Consider the following 26,413-nt stretch of genomic DNA (forward strand, 5'->3'; position numbering starts at 1 on the left):
GGCGGCGGCAGCGGCAGCGGCTTGTCAGCGGGAAGGGAAAGCACCCGCGCCGCTAGATTTCGGGACGTAGGGGACGGCGCACGCGGCGGAGAGTCGGCGGCGGGGTGGATCCGTGGTTGCGGTGGGTCGTCGCCGTCGGTCGCCTCGGTCTTGTCGGAGATCTAGCGGCAGTGGGCGAAGAACTCGCGGAGAGAAGCGAGAAGACGCACAATGAGGAGGTAAGCGGAGAAAGAAAGTAGAAGGTTTGCCGGGGGGTGAATGGAAATATGATAGGGGAAGGAGAGGGGAAGAAGATCCCAAACCTGGCCAACGGAGAGGGGGAGAAGGGGAAGGAGATGCGGCGGAGGAACACGATTTGGGATCGTTCGTCGGAGGAGATTGGCTGAGATCGGTGAAAAGGGCTGAGGACGGAGAGGGTCGGTCGCCGTGAGTTAGGGATTTAGGGCTGTGGGCTATGGAGGGAGGGGGTCGATGGGGTTTTGTGTAGGGGAGGAGTGAAGTCCGACGACGCTTATAAGCGTCGTCGTATTTTTTTCCTACGCCGACGCGTACAAGCGTCGGCGGAACCTTTTTTACCGACGCTTTAAACAAGCGTCGGCGGTTACCGTTGCAAGAAAAAAATTTGCCGACGCTTTTTTGTAGCGTCGGCAATATAGAGTCGCCAAAACCCTTTACTGTTGTAGAGTAGTACTTGGACCCAAAAATGATCATGTACTTTGTAATGGAAGGAAGCTGTGAGCTTTCAATTGTAAAGAATTCTACTCCTTTGTTAAGCATGGTGGATTACGGTCTCCTTTTTGCACCACTCTCTGGAAAATAGTAGCTCCTGAAAAGATTAAGGTTTTTTCCTGGCTTTTTTTTCATGATAATCTAAATACTAAGCCTACGATAATTAGGAAAGATGCGCAAGTCCCCAGCACCTGTGCTCTTTCGAAGGCGAGACGAAACAGGCAATCACCTTTTCCTCCACTGTTATTTCTGAAGGAAGTTTGGAACTCCTTCTTGCAAAAGCTGAATATTACCTCACGACCAAGGACACTTAAATCTATGCTGATTGTTCGGAGGTGCATACATATAGGCAAACACTGGAGACGAGACTATGACTACCTGAACATGGCAATTTGCTAGGTTATCTCAAAGGAAAGAAATCAGAGAATCTTGTTGCAAAAAGCTTATCATCCAAAGGATGTGCATGGGAGATCTGAAAAGATGATTCCTACTTGGTCGACCTTAAGGAATAGGAAAATGTCGTTATTTTCTCCATGTTTCTCCCCCAAGTTTGTATGTAGTTTAGGTCAATTGTGTTTCTTGTGAGTCTGCCTCCTAGTTTTGACTATAGTCTTCCTTTTCAGACTTTGTTTTACCTCTTTTTTTTCTTAATAAAGTCGGATGGGTACTTTGCTCTCCTACTTAATTCAGTCAAGAATACAGCATGATCATCAGGTATACCAAAGCAATCTATACCTGATTTCACCTAATTAATTCTCAAGTCTACTCCAACTTCTAGACTAGAGAGGATCTGCACCCAACCAAGAAATTGTAACTTTTCCTCCATTGTATCTGAATATTGGCTGATCTCTAAGAAATCCAAAGATCGATTAAAGGATTTTGCGAAACAATAATGCTAAATGCGTCCAAATGGCACCAGAAGATTGGCAAACAATCGGCATATGATTTGTTGATTCCACCCGTTGAGAACAAAACAAGCACTACAAGAAAATACGGTTTTGCCGACTCTTCCCCGCCGACGCTAACAAAAAGCGTCGGCAAATTACGAGCGGGGGCCGAAATTGGACGACGCGTTTTGTTAGTGTCGGGTGGAATTTAGATACGACGACGCTTTAAAGCGTCGTTGGAGGCCAAAAGGATACGACGACGCTTTAAAGCGTCGTCGGAGGCCAAAAGGGGCCCATCGCCCCCGATCCCTCCTTTTTCCTCCCCGATCCCCTGCCTTCTCTGTCTCTCTCTCTCTCTCGCACGCGGAGCAAACCCTAACCCTTTCACCCAGCCGCCATCCCCCCCTCCTTCCTCCCCAATCCAACTTGTTCTGCTTTGGATCCCCCTCCCCCTCCGAGCTTCGAGGACGACGATGGCCGTCGAGAAAGGTGTTCTACCCCTCCGAGCTGGGGATACGGCGGTGACGGCGGGCGGGCTGTGGTCCGACGAGATGAGCGGCCATGGATGTAGGCAAATGGAGGCTGGGTTTGTGAGTTTCAAGACCCTCGTCCATCTCGTAAGTTTCATCTCCTCCTCACCTCTCCATCCACCCTTGCAGCCCCATCTCCCTCCAAGAACTTCTCCTCCTCTCACCCTCCCCTCATCGGAGGCCCAGGCCGCGGCTCGTGGCATCCAAAGTTCGATCAGGCCCCGAGGAATGTTCGAAGGGCTCGGAGGCAGCTGGAGAAGGAGATCGTGAGAGAGCTGTGATCCTTTCCTTTCCTCGGGTGGAGCCGCCACGTCGAGACAATCTTCGTCGTCTTCTTCCGCTCCCTCCCCCGCGTCGCTTTCCGCCGGGAGTGCCTGAGGACGCGGGACAACGCCGCCGTCGCCCTCGATTGGGTCTCCGGCAAGGAACTGCAGCTTCCCTTTGATCTCCAGTTCTCATTCTTCTGGTTAGCTTCATTCCATTTCTTGAATTCATCTAATTGTAAGAATTACAGACTTTTGGTTCTTTTTCAAGAATCAAGATTGCAACCTGTTTTGTGGTTAACATCTTTTTCTTGGAGGTAGGGTTTAGATAAGATAACTGGGGAATTCCCTGTTCCTTTTGAATTTTAGAAGAAATTCTTTACATCTGATTTCTTCTAAAATTCTTTATATCTGATTTCTTCTAAAATTCTCATCAAGACGCTTCAGGTTCTACACTGCTCTTTAATGTGGGAGGGTGGAGGGATAGAAACAGGGAAAACCCTTCTCTGCTCTCTTTCCCTCTCACCGAACCCTCGCTCGTCCTGATCGAGCGAGCCGGAATGGCGCAGAAGCTCCAGCACATATGTAAACTTTGATGAAATTGCATGTACTGCAAGCATCGCAATCTATACTTGTAGATTTCCACAGTTTATCTTACTGGATATACATTCATTGATTATAGATTTACTATGTTCTTAGGTGTGGTAAGTAAGAAGTGTTAGCTGCATAAATGGTTGAATTGCTTGTTGGTTTTGTTACTTGAGTGTGCTGCTATTCTCATTGAACCTCAATGGATTTGGCTCACTTGTTTAAGAGTATGGCAAGTTTCACTTCCTAAAGCTGTATGCCTCTTGCCTGTGTCTGCGATTTGCTAATCTCATTTATGTTTGTAGATTAATGAGGAAGCAAGTGATAAAGTTTTGGAGAACAGAAATATAACGAGGTTCGCAGACCTGTCTACATTAAACGGAATGAAATCATCCAATCCATTCCAGACTTTTGGTTAACTGCGGTTTGTAATCTCTCTCTTTTTAGTAACTTTATAATTAGGCTACAACCTAATTAGGACACATGTATTCCATTGTTCTCATCTCTACCACATTCATGTTCTATTCATAGAAAGATACTGAACACAAGTCTAACAGTAATATTTGTTAAACATGGTTTTGTATCATTATATGTTGCATGATACTTGGATGCCTGACTTGTTTTCTCATTCTTTGTTTTGATTTTTTAATGCAGTTTCTTTAGTTGGTTTGGTGAAACTGAACTGAAAAATTTCTCAGATGGAGTAACAGATGAGGTAATAATTCATAGTAACATTGGAAAGACTGATTGTTTTGGAGTTTGGACTATTCCAAATCTTTCAAATCAATTTTTCTTTTTATGCTTCTGTTATCATAAAAAAAATTATATGATAACCTGGTCTTGATGTTTGTCTTGTTTTTTTAATCTTCCTATTTTATGAAGTCTGCTATCTTGTATGCAGATTCCTGTTTTCAGTTTTTGAATTAGTTCAAACCTCGAGCTTCTTTTCCCATACATTTTCTGTCTGCTTATGTTTCCTCTACAACAAACTGATGCAGGTGGCAGAGATTATCAAGGAAGATTTATGGCCCAACCCTTTGAAATATTTTAATAATGCAAGTGTTCTCCCTTCCATCCATTACTCTTTCTTTTGTCAAATATTGATATTTCTTCTCACCGAACATCATTTCTGAGTTCACCTAAGACTCTTCTGCACTTTTCAATAATCTGATGATGCAGGAGGCTGATGAGGAGGATTTTGATGGGGATGAAGATGATGAAGAGGTAAATGTCTCACTTGTTTGAGTTTTAAACGAAGCTAGCCAGTTTCTGATGCTGCTGCTGCTGTTGACTTAGTCAAAGGGGTACCTATTATGAATATTGGCCTCCCATTGCTTGTCTATTTTGCTCCAATTTCTTTTGTAGTCAAACTATTTGCTTTTCTATGATTTTATGCACTGTATCTGCAATCCTCATTAGTTGTGCTGCTATTTTTCTGTATCCATATGGATATAAACTATTTATTTTAGCTTAATGTTGTGCGGGCGTCTAAAACAAACATTGTGTTTGACTCATATCTACATAAATCATATTGTTAAAAAGGAACCTTTAAATAATGGTTGCTAATTTTCCACTACAGTTTTTTCTTCTCAAGTATATGCATGTGTTCTTGTCTGCTGAAGCTTTATGCCCTCATTCTTGAAATCATCATTATTTTACTTCTTGTTGTATTATGATGACTTAAAATTAAGATTTCTTTGGAGAGATTGATATAAAAAATTTAGTGTTTTGATATAAAAATTATTGTTTTGAATTTCAGTTTTCCTGCTGTATGTGTAATTATTGTATCTTTTACCAGAAATAATTATTGTATAGGTTGTATTTCAGAACTAAAAGAACTCTTTGTATCTAAGGTCTGACAATGAGTTATATTTTAAATGGGCTAGTTTAAATTTATATGCATTGCACTGGGAATGTAACTAACAAGCAGTTAGTTGCTTTTGGCTATGCGACTATGGGTAGGATTTTTGATTTCTCAAACTTCTGCTCTCATTTATTCTTTAGTTCCATTTTATTTGTTCTGTGCTCTGTCTTTTGCTTAAGATCCACTCAGCTTTTGTGTTCATTATAAAATTCAATAAAAAAATTCAGCCAAAAAGGATGTATATACTACTCTAGTCTAGCATCTTTACTTGGTGTGGTGACTGATATTATAGTCATCATCCATTCTCTTTTTTTTTTTTTCCAAATTCTCCACTTTGAAAAAAAGAATATTTACTGATCCATAGAAGTGCTTCTGCATATTAATATTAATAATTTATGCAACTGATGCAATCTTATTCTTAGACATGTTAATTTTATTTATTTGTTATTTTGTTTAGATGTTTTTGCACTTTTTTACAGAAATAGTGATTGGCAATGGCTTGAATTGACTTTCTCGATGTCCGTGGAAATTTGACTAAATTACAGAGTAGGCAACCCAAAAAAATTTACTCCTATGATTCCTAATAATTCTATCCACTTTGAGGCTTCAGAAGTCTTTATTTGATATATTTTGAAATCTCTGGTGTTTTGCTTCCTGAATATTCTCATGTTCCATTCCTCTGTTCCTAAGCCTTTAATACGGTGCAATCATGATGTTCGATAAGGTATCATGGAGACCTAACAAATGACTATCAAGTAAATTAAAGAGTGAATGCCATGAGATCATCTGTAGACAAGTATAGCACTATATTAAATCATGGACATGAGTTTTGCTTGCTGTAGACCTGTGCTATTGCTGTGTATTATACAATATCTTCTTATTTGCACACACTAATAAATCATGTGTGACCAATTATGCTATTTTTTGTCAGAAGGGATCTGAAGATGATGAGGATGGCGACCAAGATGATGATGAAGAGGAGGATGATGAGGATGATAGTTAATCCCTTGTAGCTTCTTTCATTTTGGCTTCCACCACTTGCTGTGGCGAGTGCAAGGCAAGCTTATGACTATTGAAGGGCTCTTGACTCAAGCGGGCTGACTTTCGATCATGCTTTAAGCTTTGTAGTTGTCAATTTTTGTACTTGGGGAGTTTCATGAGCCCTAGTTATAGCTGGGGGCGTGTCTAAAGCTAGGAGTTTATTTACTGATGTGGGTATTAAATGTTTGATCTTGGACTTATAGCATCTCCGTATCAAGAATCCAGGACTTTGTATGGGCAGCTGCTGCATCATTTTTTATGAACTTGTTTAGTTTTACATCAATTTAATCTGATCTCTTTTCCTCTGTCTTTTAGTTGGTTCTTCTTGATATCTCTGCATGGGGTAAATTTTCTTTTCATCCATGTTCTAGGGTCCGGTCAGTTTGAACTTTTGTATCTCTCGGCTCTCAGTAGCACCACTTGAGTTGTGCGTGCCCATTGTGTTTGTTTTGACTGTGTTGGGCCAGGACCCCACATCGGTCTTCGTCCCAGGAACCAATATATGGGACATTGTGCCCGTTGTGTCGACTAATTACATTTGTCGCATAACAAAATTTTTTTACATAATTTGTCATGCAATATATGGGAGAGAAGTAATGCACAAGCTATTAATCCAACTGGAAAGGATCGGAGCTTAGATTTAGGTCCGCTATCTAAAAAATCACGAATTTTTTTTTAAAAAAAATAATATTCTAACGACGCTTTAAAGCGTCGTTAAAATCACGAAATTTTTTTTAAAAAAATTAATATTCTAACGACGCTTTAAAGCGTCGTTAAAATCAAGAAATTTTTTTAACAAAAATAATATTCTAACGACGCTTTAAAGCGTCGTTAAAATCACATTTAACGACGCTTTAAAGCGTCGCTAATTTCCGACGCTTTTGAAAGCGTCGGAAAATATTTTTCCCACTGTAGCATAGGCGACGCTTTACCGACGCTTGGGAAAGCGTCGGGATGGTTTTTACCGACGCTTAAAAGCGTCGCTAAAGGCCAAAAAAAGCGTCGCTAATGCCCAATTTTCTTGTAGTGAAGCAGGTTGTCTAGTCCATCTTTCTATGCTTGTTATCGGATGTGAGAATTTTGTTGTTCATAGTGAAGCAGTTAAATACTAATATGATAAAAGATAGCTAACATCTCCACGTATTCTTGGCAAAAGCGGAAAGGACTCTTGCTGGAACAGCTGGGGGGTGTGAGCCATGGCTGTGCCTGGAGCTGGGCCGTCGGAGACGACGGTGCCGGGGAAGGCTGGAGGGCTGAATCCCACTGGCCCCAAGGTTACGGCGAAGGGCCCTTCATGGGCGGAGGTGGCAAAGGGAATGTCGAGGCAACCGGAATGGATAAGCCACCGCATTTCCCCTCGTGAACTAGAAGTGATGCAGAGGATATATACTGAGGTGGTGGTGGTGCCGGAGGAGGAGCTGGAGGCTGCACGCTTGGAATGGAGGAGCACCACGGTATTGGTGAGGAGCCAGGGGAGGAGCATTCCCGTTGACTGGGTGGCGAGGGAAGTACAACAGGTAGGGCATCTGGAATACAAGGTCGAGTGTTTCCCGTTGGCGGAGGACTTCATCGCCGTTCGGTTCGCCAACGAGGCGGATAGGGAGGCAGCCCTGCGGAATGGTCCTTGGATGGTTGGCGGAAAGATGTTGGCCATGGACCGGTGGCGGCCAAATTTCATCTCGGGAGCTGGAGGAATCGGGCGGGTGGTTGTTTGGCTTCGCCTGCCCGGATTACCTCTGGATTACTGGAAGAAGGAGACAATCTTCCGGATTGCAGCGAGGGCCGGCAACCCGATGGCATTGGATGGATTCACAGAGAAGGGTAGCAGGCATGGATTCGCTCGGGTAAAGATTGAGCTGGATGGCTCCGTTCCACTCACACCGGGTACGTTTGTTTTGGGTAGTTCGGCAGGAGCAGAGGTGAAGTTCTGGCAAGGTTTCATTTATGAAAACTTGCCGGCTCCATGCTCCAAGTGTGGGCGGCTAGGTCACTCGGAGGCGGAGTGCGCATTCATGTTTCCGGCGACGGCGGGGACGAAGTCGGCGGAGGAGGTTCGTGATATGGGAAAGTCTGCAACTGAGAAGGATGGCGCGGAGGCTACGGGGCACGAGGCCAGGAAGGGAGATGGGTCTGGGGGGGAGGAGAGGGCTTACGGTCCGTGGTTGGTTACTAACCGGTTCGGTTTCCGGCGGGCGCCGGTGTCGGCGAATCGGAGGAAGGAGGTGAACGAGCCCAGGGTACGAAAGAGCTCGGTGCCCACATCCCCACCCCCCGGGTCAGGTGTGAAGGGGGATGGGTCATCTTCTTCGACCTCTCCGACGGATCTCGAGGGGTGGCAGAAGCCAACCAAGGTGGCTCGTCGGCGGACGCCGGAGAAGGATGTCTCTGTAGCAATGGGCGGGTCCACGGGCGGTCCGAGTCAACTCGCGCTTGGACCCGGGTCGGGAGCCGAGTTGGCCGAGAGTTCTGGCAGCCGGGCCAACAACGACCTGGGCCAGGCTACGGATAGGCCCATTCCCAGTAGTGGGCAGTGTTCGGGCGGGTCGGGCCCAAGCCCGTCGAAACGAGCGAGGAGCCCACCCAAGGCGGCGGGCCAAGCGATGGGAGGCCCGTCCAACCCCAAAGGAGGGACGGTGCCATCTACGGCGAAGGCAGGGCGGCCGGGGGCTAGTTTCCGACGGAGGTGCAAAAGCTCCCCCCAGCCCCTTGCGACGGCACGCGGTCGACCTCTCCGGAGGGAGCAGGTGCACAGAGGTGGGAGCTTCGGTTCGCGACTGTTCGGGGAGGCAGAGCCGGCTGGGAGGCGTTCGGCCCCGGTACTACTCGCAGCGGCGAGCTCATCCGAGCTGGAGGCGGCGGGGTCGCATGGTGCCGGCAATGCTCCGATGGGGGAGAGCCATGGCGAAGCAGGTAGCGGCGACAAACCGGGTGTAGGGGCAGAGGGTGCAGCCGGTATGGGGGAACACTCCAAGATCAGTGCGTGCCATATGGCACGGGGGCACAGTGGCTCTATCTGTGAATTGGGAATGGGGAAAAAGGCAGTGGGTGATTCATGTTTTCCCAAGCGCCTGGATGGTCTCAATATAGAGTCAAGAGGGGGGATGACAGAAGGCCTTGCGGCAATAGTGGAAGCTACTGGAGACTTACCGTGCCATTTGGCACAACTCGGTGATGGAAGGGCTCACCATCGAATAGTGTCTCAGTTGAAGGCTGCAGCTCAGGGAGCGAGGTCTGCAGGTTTGGAGAGTGGATGGGCTATTGAAGATGCGGTGTTCCATGATTGCAGCCCTGGGGTAGGGGGTTGTGATGTGTCGTCAGGTAACCAATGAAGGTCATCTTATGGAATTGCCATGGCGCGGGGAAGCCTTCTTTTGCTCCGACTTTTCGTAGGATTGTGCAGCAGCATAGTCCGGATATATGTGTGTTGTTTGAGACCCGGATATCGGGGAGGAGTCTACAGAAGGCTAGGAGAGCGGTTCCTCGGTCGTGGGGATTTTATGCAGTGGAGTCCCAGGGGTTGTCGGGTGGCATCATTGTCACCTGGGCGCAGGGCTCTTGTAAGTTGGATGTGTTCCATGTATGTAACCAGGAGGTGGCACTACAAGAAAACTCATCTTTCTCGGTGCTTTTTATAATCTTTACCGATGCTTATAAGCGTCGGCTAAAGTTCCCGCAATGCAAATAGAAGCGTCGTAAAAGCATTGGCGATACCGGAGTGGCAAAAGTTTTTGCCGACGCTAAGAGAAAGCCTAGGCAAAAACAAGGCTTTTCGACGCTAATAAAAGCGTCGGCAAAAATGACATTCACCGACGCTTTAAAGCGTCAGGAAAGCCCGCCCAGTTCTGCGTTTCGCCGACGCTTTAAAGCGTCGGTAAATGTCATTTTTGCCGATGCTTTCATTAGCATCGGGAAAGCCTTGTTTTTGCCGACGCTTTAAAGCGTCGGTAAATGTATTTTTGCGGACGCTTTTCTAGCGTCGGCGTAGACGTGCCACAACTTTTATTTACCAACGCTTTAAAGCGTCGAGATTGCTATTTTTAAAAAAAGTAAAAATACGAATGTAAATTATAAAAACACATTATAACAATATAAACCTGTATTATATTTACATTGACACAAACATTCAAATCATTCAAAATATTTAAATTGTCATATAATCAAACTACTTTGTCGCTACTATTGAACAATTCCCACACCAATCTTCCCTCTCACTATAATCATATAATGTATAGTAATGTTGCACAAGTTATAATTACAATTGTTGTTGTCAGGTAACCCTGCTGCCATTGCTCTTTTTAGTTTCTAAAGTCGAGCCTTCGTGGCCCTCCCATACAGTCATCATCATCATCTTCTCCATCCTCATCATTGATGCCGGACCAAAATTTTAAATGGGAGCAGAAGAAGAGGGGAAGAGAAGGAGGAAGAAGAAGAAGAGGAGAAGGAGAAGGGAGGAGAAGAGAAGAAGAGGGAAACGTGGGGAAAGAAATCTTTAATTCTGCATTAACCCTAATCAACATAAAAGTTCCCTATAAATAGGGCCCAATAAGAACACTTAAAATAAAACCCCTTACACAAAATAAAACCCACAAATAAGCCCTAAAATGCAAATGAGTCCAGAAATAAAATAAACCACAAATAAACCCCTAAATGCAAATAAACCCAGAAATAAAATAAACAAATATGCAAATAAGATGGGGACCTAGCTGATGTCCCCATCAACTCCTCCCGGGTGAGAAAAACTCGACCCCGTCGAGTGTATATCGGGTCGGCTGTCGTACTGCTCCAGAAGATCCAGATCAAGGCGCTGCAACTCAGCTCGCGAAATCCACGACATATCTGATTCGGGTCGACCTTTCCACCGAACAAGGTAACGTTGGTAGCTTCCTCTCCTGGTAGATATAACCTGCTCATCTAATATATGTTCTATATGTTCTCTGCGTGCATGAAACTGTGGAGGTGGAGGCTCACTAGCAGGTGCTAGATCAGGGTGATCAACAACAGTGGATGTATCAACAAAAGGGTCAGAAGGAATGAATGTTGATTTCTTGTATGGGACTAAATCTTCAATATTAAATGTCGCACTAATCCCATAGTCGTCAGGAAGATCTACAACATACGCATTCGAACTGATTTTCTTTAGTACTTTGAACGGTCCCGCACTACGAGATTGCAACTTTTTGAACGTCCCCGAAGGGAGTCGTTCAGGTCTAATTCTTACCATGACAGAATCGCCTACATTCAATTCTTTATAACGTCTGTGCAAATCAGTAAGGGATTTATATTTTAAGTTATTAGAGTGAATATGTTTGCTGATCTCCTGATGCAATGAATGCAGGTGTGAAGCAAATGATTGTGCAGACTCAGAGACTCTATGTTGATGAGACATGGGAATCAAGTCTATGGGTTGCCTAGGTTTATATCCATGCACCACTTCAAAAGGACTCATGCCTAAGGTCCTATTGACCGAACTATTATATGCAAACTCGGCAGTTGGTAACACTAGATCCCAAGTCCTAGCATGCTCACCTACCAGACATCTTAAAAGATTCCCTAGACTTCGGTTGACAACTTCGGTCTGGCCATCAGTTTGGGGATGATAGGCAGAGAAAAATTTTAATTTGGTACCCATCATATGCCAAAGAGTTTTCCAAAAATAGCTCATAAACTTAACATCCCTATCGGACACAATAGATTTTGGGAGGCCATGTAGTCGAACAACGTCGTCAAAATAGAGTTTCGCAATCCTAGAAGCATCGGAAGTCTTAGAACACGGGAGAAAATGAGCCATTTTAGAGAATCGGTCTACCACTACAAAAATGGAATCGTGTTTGGTCGAGGTACGTGGAAGCCCTAACACAAAATCCATGCTAACATCTTGCCACGGACAATCAGGAACAGGTAGTGGAGTGTAAAGCCCAGTGTTCTGTCTACGTTGTTTGGCTAGTTGACATGTGTGACACTGAGCGACGATTTTGGCCACGTCTCTCTTGAGACTCGGCCAGAAGAAACGTCTTTCCACCATTTCAATGGTTTTGTCTCTCCCGAAATGCCCAGACAGTCCTCCAGCGTGTACTTCCCATACTAGAAAATCTCGCAAAGACGTTCGAGGAATACACAATCGGTCGGAGCGAAAAAGATAATCATCTTGTAAAAAGAAATCATCGTGCTCTCTCTCTACTCCATCTCGTAAGGTCAGGTATACATCACTAAAATCGGGACAAGTGGTATATTGTTCCCTGATCCTTTCAAAATCAATTACTTCAGTGCTCATCACGGATAGGAGGAAGATCCGTCGACTGAGCGCATCAGCAGCCTTGTTCTCAACTCCAGCTTTATGTTTCAGCACAAAAGTATAGGCTTGTAGAAACTCAATCCATCGGCCATGTCGAAGGTTTAATTTCTTTTGAGAATTAAAATACTTTAAAGCCTCATGGTCTGAATACAGAACAAATTCTTGCGGTAGCAAATAGTGTCGCCAATGTCACAAAGTTTGCACTACCGCATAGAATTTCTTATCATAGGTGGAATAACGCAACCTGCCATCACTTAACTTTTCGCTAAAGAACGCGACAGGGTGACCTTCTTGGCTTAACACACCACCTATGCCAACGCCAGAGGCATCACATGCGACCTCGAATACCTTAGTGAAATCGGGGAGGCGCAAGACAGGTGCTTCAGTCATCCTATTCTTAATATCTTTAAATGCTTGGGATGCCGACTTAGTCCAGATAAAGTCTCCTTTCTTCATGCAATCTGTGATGGGAGATATTATTGAACTAAAATTTCTAATGAAGCGACGATAGAAAGTAGCCAGACCATAAAAACTACGTACTTCTGCTAAGGTCTTGGGCTCAGGCCAATCGACTATCGCGCTTACTTTTTCTGGATCAGCGGAGACACCCTTGGAAGACACTATGAATCCTAAGAAAGTGACGTGATCAGTCAAGAAGGCACACTTCTTAGGGTTTGCAAAGAAGCTTTCTTTCCGCAGGACTTCACAAACCTGCCTCAGGTGTGAGAGATGGAGCTCTTGAGTTTGACTATAAATGAGAATGTCATCAAAGTATACAACGACAAATTTGTTCAAGAAAGGTCGAAAGATCTGTGTCATCACCCTCATAAAAGTACTTGGAGCATTTGTTAATCCAAAAGGCATTACTAACCATTCGTAGAGTCCATCTTTGGTTTTGAATGCAGTTTTCCATTCATCCCCAGGACGAATCCGAATCTGGTGGTACCCACTCTTTAGGTCGATCTTGGAAAAAACTGTAGCACCAGACATATAGTCTAAAAGGTCGTCCAGCCTAGGAATAGGAAAACGATACTTAACCGTGATTTTATTGATAGCACGGCTATCGACGCACATCCTCCAAGAGCCATCTTTCTTGGGAGTGAGGAGTGCAGGTACAACACAGGGACTCAAACTCTCACGAATATACCCTCGAGTGACTAGTTCGTCAACTTGGCGTTTCAGTTCAGTGTGCTCGTTTGGATTGAGTCTATGATGGGAAAGATTTGGCAGTGACGCTCCAGGAATGAGATCAATTACGTGCTGGATATCACGCATTGGAGGGAGTGCCTCTGGAAGATCAGTGGGGAAGACAGAGTGAAACTCCTCCAACAGAGGAACTACGGCGGCCGGATGTTCGGCATTTGACTCCACATTGATAACTCTAGCCACAAGGGCGAACACAGGTGAATGGCTTTCGATATCTTTCATTACCTCTTTCGAAGTAATGATGTGAAGTGACTCATCTTTTTGTGGTGTAGCACCCTTCTTCTCAGGGCCGGGCTCTCTAGGAGGCAATGAATTCAGTATAATTTTTCGACCCTGGAACATAAAACTACACGAATTTGACCGACCATGAAGTGTGACGTCCCTATCGTATAACCAAGGTCTTCCTAGAATGACTTGACCTACGTCCATCGGGAGGCAGTCGCACCAAATCTCGTCTTTATAAGATAGAAATTGAATCGGGACAAGGCATCTTTCTGAAACTGAAATGGACGTCTTATCTACCCAGGCTACTTTATATGGATTAGGATGAGGGGTAGATTTCAGGCCAAGGCGAGAAACAACTCCAGACGCAATGGCATTGATGCAACTCCCGCTATCAAATAAGATTTTGCATGTTTTACCATTGATCTTGATAAGTGTATAAAACAGGGAGGTTCTTCGCCAGTCTTGTTCGGTCTTTATTTGGGCTAGTGTGCACCTAACCACATGGAGCCTATGGTTTTGGTCATTCCTATCAGTGGGCTCATTTTGGTATTCAGTCTGAACAAACTCTAACCCAGTCTTTTCGTCTCCAAAGTCATCTACAAAATCCTCAATGTTTGGTTCATAGACTTCTTCGACACATTCAGTATCCTGGGTCCCTGCTTCCAATTCAGTCATTAAATAGGTCTTGGCGTTACATTGGGACGCAATATGGCCAAACTTTTGGCACCTGAAACACTGGGTTTGGTTTCTTAAGGGCGGATTGGACCCTAATATGCCTTTTTCTTTATCAGTTGATGTACTTTGAACAGGCACCGGGAACGTCCTAGTCGGTGTTTGGCTAGAACCGGGCTGGGAAGGATGATTGGAGAGTGGTCTAGGTTGTGGGAGATAGCTTTGACTAGGTCGGGCTCCTGGGGGTAAGAACCGAGAGTCGGTACGTCTCACCACAGGGACTCGTAAAAAACTATCCACATCTTGAGCCAATTGGTATGCCTGGCCAAGGGTAGTAATCTCTCGAAGGATCAATTCTTTCTGGATCTCCTCGCGGAGTCCTGCTCGAAACCTAGAAAGAGTAACAGTCTCCTCTTCGATTACACCGCACCTCATGTGAAACTCCTCAAATCGTGCAATGTAATCGGCAACAGTTGAGGTTCCTTGAGTTAGTTTCTGCCACCTATCCATAAGACGTTGTCGGTAAGAGAATGACAGATACTTCTCATTCAGTTTTTCTTTCATATCCTCCCAAGTGGTGATACGTGGAAGCCTTTGGGTCTCACGCCGATGTTCAACGTTATGCCAGTACCAGTGAGCTTGCCCAATAAGCTTCATTTTGGCAAACCGTACTCTTCTATCATCGGTCATATCGTACCACTCAAAATAATTATCCATGGCTGCTCTCCAATCAAGGTACACGCTCGGCTCTAATTGACCAGCAAATGTGGGGGCTTCTACTCGCACGGTACGAAGTAGTCGCTCGTCAAGATCGCGCTGGTGATCAGGATGATGTTGGTTCCTAGGGGGATGGGAAAAAGCTACAGGCGGTGTGGTCAAACCAAACTCGGGATAAGCTGCGATTGGGGATGATGTTTCCGGAGTCCTAGGGTGTTGTACTAGAGCACGGATCTCACATTTGAATTCGTCATGATCAGCTCGTATTGCAGCTAATTGTTCCAGAATATCTTGTATAACTCTGGGGTCCATGGTGGATAAAGGGGTCTGAGAGTCAGTGAGGAGGTACTCTCTACCACTACGGGTGGACATACAGGAACTACTCTAGTTGGTGATATGATATGCAATGCTACTAATGAACCCTAATTGTCCAAATGTAATGCAGGACAACCTACTGATGCAACCCACTAATGCAACCTACTATGAATTCGGAAATCAGCAACTTTTCACAAAAATAACTTAAAATTAAATGTTACTAATTTGTACGTTGGTTATTTCAGAATTAAAGTAGAAAATTAGTCACTATAAGAAGTTAGGTTGCAAACACGTTTTACAGTCATTCAAAGTCTGAAAGTAATCTGATCTATGGATGTTGATGATGTCCTGACACTAAAGTGTGCTAATTTAATATTTAGATTTAATTGGTAGGTAGGACGGGTGTGGTGGAAAATGTTCTAGGTTTTGCAGTTTGACAAGAAAATAAGTTTCAAAATAGGATTGTCATGCAAGAGAACTAGAACATAATTAGATAAACAAGCCCAAAGGAGGAAGAACCTATTACCTGTGGTGAATGCAGTTGACCAGAATCACCTGCTCGTGGAGTCTCGAACACGAAGTTGGCGCCGCGCAGAGCTAGCTGGAGTTGTGGAACTGGATCTACAGCACAAGGACTCTTGGACTTCTGTACTGGGCTGAAAAGAGGTGCTGGATCGGGTCTGAAATAGGACCTGCAGCCGATTGTGCTTGGGCTCAAAGGGCTGGCGACCTTGTGGGTGTGGGGTTCAGAAAGGCATGCGGGCCGTGGGCTTGACGAGGAGTTGTGGGCCTCCTGACGGTCCAAGGGTGGAGTCAGCTTGAAAGAAAAGGGGGTGACATGAAACCAGGGGAAATGAAACAAAGCAGGGGGGGGGGGGTGGGTGAAAGCGGAGGGGAAAGGAGAAGGTGGAGGCGGCGGTCTGGTGCAGCGGCAAACGGAGGTGGGCGTAGCGGCGGTGGCGTGTTACGGAGTTGGCGTGGTGGCGCGGCTCGGTGGGGAGGGAGACAACGACGCTCGGAGGAAGCGGGCGGAGCTCGGGTGGTCTGCCGGCTGCCCAACGGCGTCGCGGCTGGTTCGGGCGGCGCTGTGGTTGGCCGCAGGGAAGAGGCACCTCGATCGGTGGTGTCGCAGCTGGTCCGGACGGCGTAGCGGCGCGACGCGGGCTCGGATGACGGAGAAGACAATCTCGGGCGACTGCAGATCTCGGCGGCGGTAGGAAGCGGCACTGGCGGAGGCGGCGAAGGCGGAGCGGCACGGGTGGGGAAGCTCTGGTTGGATGCCCGGCGGCGGCACTAGCGGAGGCAACAACGGCAGCGACTGGAGGCGGTCGGCGGCTCGGGCTCTGGTGGCACGACGGTGAAGACGCGGCAGAGGCGGTGGTGGCGCGGCGTGCGAGCTTCGGCGGCGGCGGAAGGTGGATTGGGCGCTGCAGGCTAAGCTCGGCGACGACGGCGAAGGAGGCGGTGGAAACCCTAGGGTTTCCTTTTCGGCAGAACAGAGGTTTTTTTTTTTTTTTTTTTTGGAAACACGTGCAGGTCACGTGATCCGACTTTTTTTTTTTTAAACCTTAACGGATTTGGGGTTATCGGATTCGGGTTTCGAATGGGACCCGCTCCGATAACTGTGAAACTCAGCACGTGCAGATCACGTGCGAATTTTTTTTTTTTTTTTTTTTTAAACCTGTTGGATGTGGACCCGGGCTATCGGATTTTGGGGTAACGGGTTTAGAACTTACCCGTTACCACTCATCTTCAACCTCCCGATTGATTCGGGAGAACGGCCCGGTCGCTTCGGCGGTGGTTGCGGAGCGGCCGAACGGCGTGGCGGCGGAGCTTGCGGCCGCAGCTCCGTGGTCGGAAGCGACAGGCGGCGGCCGGTTGTGGCGGCGGCTGGGATCCCCCTGTGGGCGGTGGTCGGCGGGTGCGTCGACAGTGCCGATGGATAATGCTGAGAATTGATCGGCGACGCCCTTCTTCTTTCCGGCAGCGGGAGTCACGCGTGGCCCTTCGACACGCTCCGGTGTCCGTGGTCGAGGTACGGCGTAGTACTCGTGCGGCCACAGGAATCCGGGGATCCGGCGACGCTCGGCCATACACCGGCTGACGGTGGTGGCAGGTGGTGGGGGCAGCGGCGTTGCAGGAAGGAGTCCGGCGGAGCTGTTGGAAATAGGTGGCTGCTGCGGGGAGGGACACGGTGGAACGGCACGGCCACGGGGAAGATTTCCTTTTTTTTTTTTTTTTCAACACTAACAGAGATAAAGAAGGGGAAACCGAGAGAAGCCCGGTGACCCAGGGATTGTTCACCTCTGTCCCTCCTTGTGAGACCCGAGAGAGTGAGAGATTTTTTTTTTTTTTTTTTGCTCTCGGTTTGGATGAAATGGCCAGGAGATGAAGTGCTACACTGCACGGCAGCCCACAGGAACTAAGGCCCTGATGGATCGGGCTTTGGCAGCAGTGGCAAAACCCTCCAAAGCTCTGATACCAAGTTGATGCCGGACCAAAATTTTAAATGGGAGCAGAAGAAGAGGGGAAGAGAAGGAGGAAGAAGAAGAAGAGGAGAAGGAGAAGGGAGGAGAAGAGAAGAAGAGGGAAACGTGGGGAAAGAAATCTTTAATTCTGCATTAACCCTAATCAACATAAAAGTTCCCTATAAATAGGGCCCAATAAGAACACTTAAAATAAAACCCCTTACACAAAATAAAACCCACAAATAAGCCCTAAAATGCAAATGAGTCCAGAAATAAAATAAACCACAAATAAACCCCTAAATGCAAATAAACTCAGAAATAAAATAAACAAATATGCAAATAAGATGGGGACCTAGCTGATGTCCCCATCAATCATCTTCACCTTTATCCCATGGAGCTTTTCCACCTCTCAAACTTCTTGGAGTAGGTCGTTTCCTCTTGACATTAGCTGTGCACGTAGCATAATCCATAGCATCTTCCCTAAACAACCTCTTGAACTCCTGCATTACAATATCATATTATGAATTGGTAGATCCTAAAAGCAAGACAATGATTGGCCTGATTGGGACAAAATCTGTTCGTTAATTCTATTTTTTGCATGTTTTTCTTTCTTTATTCTTTGGGGTGGGGGTTGAGGGCATCTATCTTCTTTTATCAAACTTGCTTTCTGTCTTGAAATACAAGTCCTTACTATAGAGAAAAAAGATTTTACTTCTATATTTAAATTTTATTTTGTGTGGAAAAAACCGAATGAATTCAAACTCACAAGGTTAATACTTGCATAAACATAACAATAACACAGTTTCAATTTAGTGCAAATAACGACCAGATAAATTAAGCTTCCAATTTCAAAAGAACTTAAAAAATAGAATGTAAGTTTGTTGGGGTATGTGGAGACCTTTGGTGATGAAGAGAATTGAAGGAAAATCAATTCTGCATAGTTTTCTGTCTGGCGGACTGTCGGAGTCGACTCGAGCTTCAGTCGAGTCGACTCGGGAACAGTCGAGTCGACTCGAGGTCTGTCGAGTCGACCCGAGAGGAGAAAGCCGCAAAAACCATGTTTCTGTCTGGACTGTCAGAGTCGACTCGAACTACAGTCGAGTCGACTCGGAGCATCGTCGAGTCGACTCGAGATACAGTGGAGTCGACTTGAGATCGTGCCAGTTAAACTGGAAGTTGTTCAGACGTGCCAGAGTCGACTCGGACTTCAGCCGAGTCGACTCGGGCTCGCGAAAAATCGTACGGATGATTTTCTTTTGGTGTTTTTTGGTGGCGTTTCGACGGCTATGATCATCTGAAGGTCTTGAGACTATATATAGGACTCATGAGAGCCCTAGGGTAAGATTATTGGCCGTATATTTGAGAGAGACTCTTGTTTGTGAGGCTAGGGTTCTAGAGAAGAAGAGGATTGGGATCCTACTTCTTGTGCAAAGGGAATTCTGTGTGAATCTCTTGTAGATCGATCGCTTGTGATCGTTCGGGTGTGTGCTATCTCTGTAATCAGTTCATCCTTATTGAGATTTGGAGCGGTGGAGGACGTAGGCTATTTGTAGCCGAACCTCGTTACATTTTGTGTTTGCTTTGCTATTTTCTTCCTTCTTCTTCCTTTGATCTTTGATAATCCGTTGCGGTGCTCAAGTGTTTTATCCTACTGATACCACGGGGTAATCTTTTGCCCTTCGTAGGCGGAGCGAAGAGGTGATCCTTGAGTCCGGAGTCGAGGGAGCGAGAGAGTGCTTATCCGTTTGTATCTCTCTTGCTTGTCCGACGTCGGTGGCGGCGCTGGTGTGAGTGGGTTCCGGTGCGGGGCGCCGACAACAATTGGTATCAGAGCTATTGGTTATTCTGCAATGGCGGATGAAGGAAAGTTGCGAATTGAGAAGTTCAATGGCACGAACTTCGGGTTTTGGAAGATGCAAATAGAAGATTACCTTTACCAGAAGGATCTCTATTTACCTCTTGGAGGTAGAGCAAAGAAACCAGAGAAGATGTCCGATGAAGACTGGGAGGTCCTCGATCGGAAGACGCTCGGCACCATCAGATTGTCACTTGCATCCCAAGTGGCATTCAACATCAAAAACGAGAAGACGACGATGGAGTTGATGGCAACATTGTCGCGGATGTACGAGAAACCCTCAGCATCAAACAAGGTATTTCTCATGAAGAGGTTGTTTAATCTTCGTATGAAAAAATGGCGGCAGCATAGCAGAATACCTCAACGAGTTCAATGGACTCACGGCCCAGTTGGAGTCAGTGGAGATTAGTTTTGACGATGAGATTCGGGCATTGCTAATCCTCTCCGGATTGCCTGATAGCTGGGAGGGCCTAGTGATGGCGGTGAGCAACTCTTCGGCAATGGGGAAGTTGATTTTTGATGACGTTGTGGGAGTGCTTCTGAGTGAAGAAGCAAGAAGGAAATCTTCTGGAGCTACGGAGTCGTCTGGAAGTGCACTAAACACCTCTGACCGGGGAAGACAAAAGAAGGACGGTCGCTTTCGAAGCGACTCGAAGTCGAGATCCAGCAGGTCTCGAGCACCTCAGAACAAGGGAGCGAAGTGCTGGAACTGCGGGAAGACGGGGCACTTTAGGAGGGATTGCAAATCTCCTAAAGGGAAGCAAGGCGACCACACCGAAGGAGTCAGCAAGGATCTGGCAAATCTTGCTGAAGACGGTGATATGGATGCCCTCGTTCTATCTTTGTCTACCTGTGACGAGTCTTGGGTGATAGACTCGGGCGCGTCTTTCCATGCTACATCCCAACGGAAGCTTCTTGAAGGATATGAGAAGGGAGACTTTGGCAAAGTCTACCTAGGGGATGGAGAGCCTTGCACCATACAAGGAAGGGGAAGCGCGGAAGTGAAGTTGGTTTCTGGATCTTCACTTGAGCTTGAGGACGTACGGCACGTACCTCAACTGCAGAGGAATCTGATTTCTGTTGGACAGTTGGCGAGCCAGGGGTACAAGGCTACTTTCACAGCTGATCAATGGAAGATATCCAGAGGTTCGTTGACGGTGGCTAGTGGCAAGAAGGTTGGGACACTTTATGTCACCAACGGCACGGAGAACTCTATTGGAGTTGTTGCAGCAGATGTGGACACCAAGTTATGGCATTGTAGACTTGGGCACATGAGTTATCAGGGACTGGAGGTGATGCACCAGTTGGGAAAGCTGCAGGGTCTCAGGAGTGTTGAGATGGACTTCTGTGAGGATTGTGTTCTCGGAAAGCAGAAGCGTGTTTCATTCAACAAAGAAGGTAAACCTCGGAAGCAAGAAAAGCTAGATCTCGTGCACACGGACGTGTGGGGGCCTGCACCAGTTTCTTCCATTGGTGGATCTCAGTACTATGTTACTTTTATTGATGATGCTACCAGGAAGCTTTGGGTGTTCTTCTTGAAGCACAAGTCAGAGGTATTTGGGGTCTTCAGGAGATGGCAGGTGATGGTAGAACTCGAGACAGGAAAGAGGTTGAAATGCCTGAGATCGGACAACGGTGGTGAGTATTGTAGCAGGGAGTTTGAGGACTACTGTGCAGATGCTGGGATCGTCAGGCAAAGGACAGTTCCAGGAACACCACAACAAAATGGAGTTGCTGAAAGGATGAACAGAACAATTAATGAGCATGCCAGGAGTATGAGGATACATGCTGGATTGCCACAGCAGTTTTGGGCGGAAGCAGTTAACACTGCTGCCTACTTGATCAACAGAGGGCCATCAAAGAAACTTGAATTTGGGATTCCTGAGGAAGCATGGACAGCGAAGAAGATTGATTTGGCGCACTTACGAGTATTCGGTTGTACCAGTTATGTCCATGTTGATTCCAGTCAAAGAAGCAAACTAGACGCCAAATCAAAGAAGTATATTTTCATTGGATACGGAGGTCAACAGTTTGGGTACCGGCTTTGGGATCCCGAACACAAGAAGATCATTCGTAGTAATGATGTGGTATTCAATGAGAAAATGCAGCAGAGCACTGAATCAGAAACAAAACCTGTTGAGCCGTGTTTTGTGGATCCTGAAGAGGAGTCTACAAATTCTGGTCAGAAGACTCATTCAGAGCAAGAACCTGAAGCATTGGCACCCCCTCCACAACTAAGAAGGTCCACTCGTAGTACTCATGGGAAGCCTCCTCAAAGGTATGATGGGACTCTTAGTTATTTGCTGCTCACAGATAATGGCGAACCTAAATGCTTCACGGAGGCATTGGAGGTTGATACCAGGAAGGAGTGGGAGTTGGCCATGGATGATGAGATGAAGTCATTGGAGCAGAATCAAACGTGGGATTTGGTGGATCTGCCCAAGGGGAAGAAAGCACTGTCAAACAAATGGGTTTACAGGCTGAAGGAAGAGCAAGGCGGGAAGAAGCGATACAAGGCCAGGCTGGTTGTAAAAGGATTTCAGCAGAGAGCAGGTATCGACTTCACAGAGATCTTTTCTCCTGTAGTCAAGATGAGTACTATTCGAGCGGTGCTGAGCATGGTGGCAGTAGAGGATCTTCACTTAGAGCAGCTTGATGTGAAGACGGCCTTTCTCCACGGAGATCTCGATGAGGAGATATATATGCAGCAGCCGGAGGGATACATTGCAGCTGGCACGGGTGACTTAGTCTGCAAACTAAAGAAAAGCCTCTATGGTTTGAAACAGGCACCCAGACAATGGTATCTCAAGTTCGATAGTTACATGCTTGAGATAGGATACAGGAGATGTCAGGAGGATCACTGTTGCTACTTCCGGGACTTCGGTACATCTTACATTATCTTGCTATTGTATGTTGATGACATGTTAGTTGCAGGAGCTAGCATGCATGAGATTGCAAAATTGAAGCTGAAGCTGTCAAGAAAATTTGCAATGAAGGATCTAGGAGCAGCAAAACAGATCCTTGGGATGCGGATCAGTAGAGATAGGTCTAAACATATCCTCAGACTATCTCAGGCGGAGTACATCAGCCGAGTACTCAGGAGATTCTGCATGGAGGGTGCCAAACCTGTTGGCACACCGCTGGGTGCCCATTTTAAGCTCTCAAAAGGGCAAAGTCCGAAGACGCGGGTGGAGGAGCTCAATATGTCAAAAATCCCGTATGCATCGGCAGTGGGGAGCTTGATGTACGCTATGGTGTGTACGAGACCAGACATTGCTCAAGCAGTGGGAGTTGTGAGTCGCTTCATGAGCTGCCCAGGCTTGGAGCATTGGCGCGCAGTCAAATGGATACTGAGGTATCTGAAAGGCACTGAGCACATGTCATTGTGCTATGGAGGTTCTGAGATCCGGTTACAGGGCTATGTGGACTCAGACATGGCAGGGGACTTGGACGGCAGGAGAAGCACGACAGGGTACTTGTTCACCTTGGGCAGTGGAGCCGTCAGTTGGATTTCCAGGTTGCAACCAGTTGTTGCATTGTCGACTACGGAGGCGGAGTATGTGGCAGCCACAGAGGCGTGCAAGGAACTAATATGGCTTCAAGTCTTGATGAAGGAGCTTGGGAAGGAACAGAAGGATTGCATGTTATATTCAGATAGTCAAAGTGCAATTCATCTGGCAAAGAATTCAGCTTTCCATTCAAGGACGAAGCATATTGACATACGGTACCACTTCGTGAGGTCATTGCTCGAGCAGGGACTCGTCAAGTTGGAGAAGATTCATACAAGTCAGAATCCTGCAGATATGTTGACGAAGGTCGTCACGGTGGAGAAGCTGAGGAGTTGTTCAGCTTCTGCTGGTCTTCATGCTTGAAGACGTTGAGGAGGCATCGTACCTATTTCACTAGGATGATTTAGTTTCAGTGGGAGCACAGAGGAGAGCCAAGTAACAAGAGGATATACCCAAGGTCTCCAAGTGGGAGATTGTTGGGGTATGTGGAGACCTTTGGTGATGAAGAGAATTGAAGGAAAATCAATTCTGCATAGTTTTCTGTCTGGCGGACTGTCGGAGTCGACTCGAGCTTCAGTCGAGTCGACTCGGGAACAGTCGAGTCGACTCGAGGTCTGTCGAGTCGACCCGAGAGGAGAAAGCCGCAAAAACCATGTTTCTGTCTGGACTGTCAGAGTCGACTCGAACTACAGTCGAGTCGACTCGGAGCATCGTCGAGTCGACTCGAGATACAGTGGAGTCGACTCGAGATCGTGCCAGTTAAACTGAAAGTTGTTCAGACGTGCCAGAGTCGACTCGGACTTCAGCCGAGTCGACTCGGGCTCGCGAAAAATCGTACGGACGATTTTCTTTTGGTGTTTTTTGGTGGCGTTTCGACGGCTATGATCATCTGAAGGTCTTGAGACTATATATAGGACTCATGAGAGCCCTAGGGTAAGATTATTGGCCGTATATTTGAGAGAGACTCTTGTTTGTGAGGCTAGGGTTCTAGAGAAGAAGAGGATTGGGATCCTACTTCTTGTGCAAAGGGAATTCTGTGTGAATCTCTTGTAGATCGATCGCTTGTGATCGTTCGGGTGTGTGCTATCTCTGTAATCAGTTCATCCTTATTGAGATTTGGAGCGGTGGAGGACGTAGGCTATTTGTAGCCGAACCTCGTTACATTTTGTGTTTGCTTTGCTATTTTCTTCCTTCTTCTTCCTTTGATCTTTGATAATCCGTTGCGGTGCTCAAGTGTTTTATCCTACTGATACCACGGGGTAATCTTTTGCCCTTCGTAGGCGGAGCGAAGAGGTGATCCTTGAGTCCGGAGTCGAGGGAGCGAGAGAGTGCTTATCCGTTTGTATCTCTCTTGCTTGTCCGACGTCGGTGGCGGCGCTGGTGTGAGTGGGTTCCGGTGCGGGGCGCCGACAACAAAGTTGGCAATAGCAATGAAAGAGAAATGGAACAGCAGTAACTTTTAAAGAACAGGGAAATCTAGCACCTGAAGATCCTCCCTGATTCTTAGATTCTGTCCTGCTGGGTTCAGTAAATCATTAACAACCTGGGACCAAGAAGGTTCAGTGAGCAATATATCATCTCCTCTATATATATAAAAGAGGCAAATAATTAGCATCAATAGGAAAGCGGTCATCTCAGTACAACCAGTATCCTTAGCAAAAGAAATTATTGTATCAGTGTTTAGAAGCATAAATTCTAGGAGACTTGATTCTTGCAAGATCACCAATAGAAAAGTACCAAACAGAAAACAAGTTGATTAATGGATAACATAATGGGAATCAACTACTATATGAAACAACAAATAAAAAGATAATCAAAAATTCACAAAAGGGAAAGCGTGGCATCTAGAAGGGAAATGTATACCGCATTTTGGACATCATCCTCCACAATGAAGTTGATTGCTGGATCATAGAAGGAGATGACAACATCTACTTTTGTTAACCATATTTGGAATTAATTAGGCTCCTAGAAAAAAGGGAAACAATGACTATGTTCTATATACTTTTAGGACATTTCTTAACAAAAATTTGGATATATACATATATATATATGTGTGTGTGTGTGTGTGTGTGTGTGTGTGTGTGTGTCTGTTTGTGTATGTTGGGCATATCTGGCTTTTTTTTCTTGACTATTTGAATCAGAGATGGTTCTAAAAAAAAAGAAAAAAAGAAACTATTAATTTGATTTGAGGATTTAACTTTTATAATCATTAGGTCCTACCACTTAAAGTTGAGAGACCTAACTCTTCATCTAATTAGAAGCTAAATGTAGTAAAATGAATTATATAATGATTGATATGAACAATTAACTTAAAGAGAATCTTGTCAAAAAGATAATACCTGGCAAAAGTGTTTAAATATCAGTACTACAGTCTTTTGTGCCAAACATGGCAATTTCACAAACATACTCAACTATATAATCATTATGCATCAAAGGATTAAAATAGAAAGACCTCTCACCTTCTAGATTCCACAAGTAGAGCATGCTGTTCAGATGTTTTATCAACACTAACATCTCTCTCTCTAGCAGTATAGCTGCACAAAAATAACTAGGCTACAGCAATCAGATGATCAGCAGGGCACAAAGATCATAATGTATCATGTATTGATACTGTAATATGCAGAAATTCAGCATTGAAAATACACCAATTACTATAAAAACTACTATTTACCAGTGAAAATTCATGAGAATACATCAAATTTATGTTAAATAGCTTCGCACAACCAAAAAAAAAAAAAGACAAATACACATGACTGACAATCATTATTCATGACTTCTTGAGACCTAATAAGAGCTGAGTGCGTAAATCAGTACCTCGAAGGAAGAACTGCTTGAGGAACAAAAGGGGCATAAGCAGTTTTCCTCTCAGCTGCAAGCCTTTGAGCTTTCTGAAACTCTTTCAGAACTGCTTGGAAATATTTTGCAAGCTTTACATCGGCTATCTTTTTGCTTGCCTGCATTTAGAAATTCATGTCTAAGAATCACGGAATTAAGGGGGAAAATCAGCATGATGTGTAGACCAATAGTCTTAGAGGCCTTATTAAAATGAAGCATATATACAATATGTCACCTCTATATAGCTAGAAGTCTCAAAATAGCTGCCACCATGCCATAGTAATTTAAACACCATGCACCAGAAGCAACAATCATGACCACTACATCATTTGACAAGGACAAGTTCATGAATCACCAATCAAGAGCGCAGCCAAGGTTTAACAACCCAAGAGATCAATTACAGCAATTAAATACTAA

At 45.6% G+C, this 26,413-nt stretch overlaps 3 long non-coding RNA genes across 3 annotated transcripts; 2 read left to right on the top strand and 1 right to left on the bottom strand.

The window, feature by feature from the left end:
- Window positions 1-3,334: 3,334 nt before the first annotated feature.
- On the top strand, window positions 3,335-4,058 carry LOC120104774. The gene is made up of 3 exons (XR_005507140.1): window positions 3,335-3,421; window positions 3,652-3,712; window positions 3,996-4,058. It is a non-coding gene; the product is annotated as an uncharacterized LOC120104774 (long non-coding RNA).
- Window positions 4,059-4,176: 118 nt separating this feature from the next.
- Window positions 4,177-6,195, top strand: LOC120104775. The gene is made up of 2 exons (XR_005507141.1): window positions 4,177-4,221; window positions 5,793-6,195. It is a non-coding gene; the product is annotated as an uncharacterized LOC120104775 (long non-coding RNA).
- An 11,979-nt stretch (window positions 6,196-18,174) lies between these two features.
- LOC113463086 lies at window positions 18,175-26,196 on the bottom strand. Its single transcript, XR_005507143.1, has 3 exons — window positions 25,976-26,196; window positions 24,645-24,704; window positions 18,175-18,297 (listed from the first exon to the last, which is right to left on the bottom strand). It is a non-coding gene; the product is annotated as an uncharacterized LOC113463086 (long non-coding RNA).
- Between the last annotated feature and the right edge of the window lie 217 nt (window positions 26,197-26,413).

This window comes from Phoenix dactylifera, unplaced genomic scaffold, assembly GCF_009389715.1.
Source record: "Phoenix dactylifera cultivar Barhee BC4 unplaced genomic scaffold, palm_55x_up_171113_PBpolish2nd_filt_p 000100F, whole genome shotgun sequence".
NCBI classification, from domain to species: Eukaryota; Viridiplantae; Streptophyta; class Magnoliopsida; order Arecales; family Arecaceae; genus Phoenix; species Phoenix dactylifera.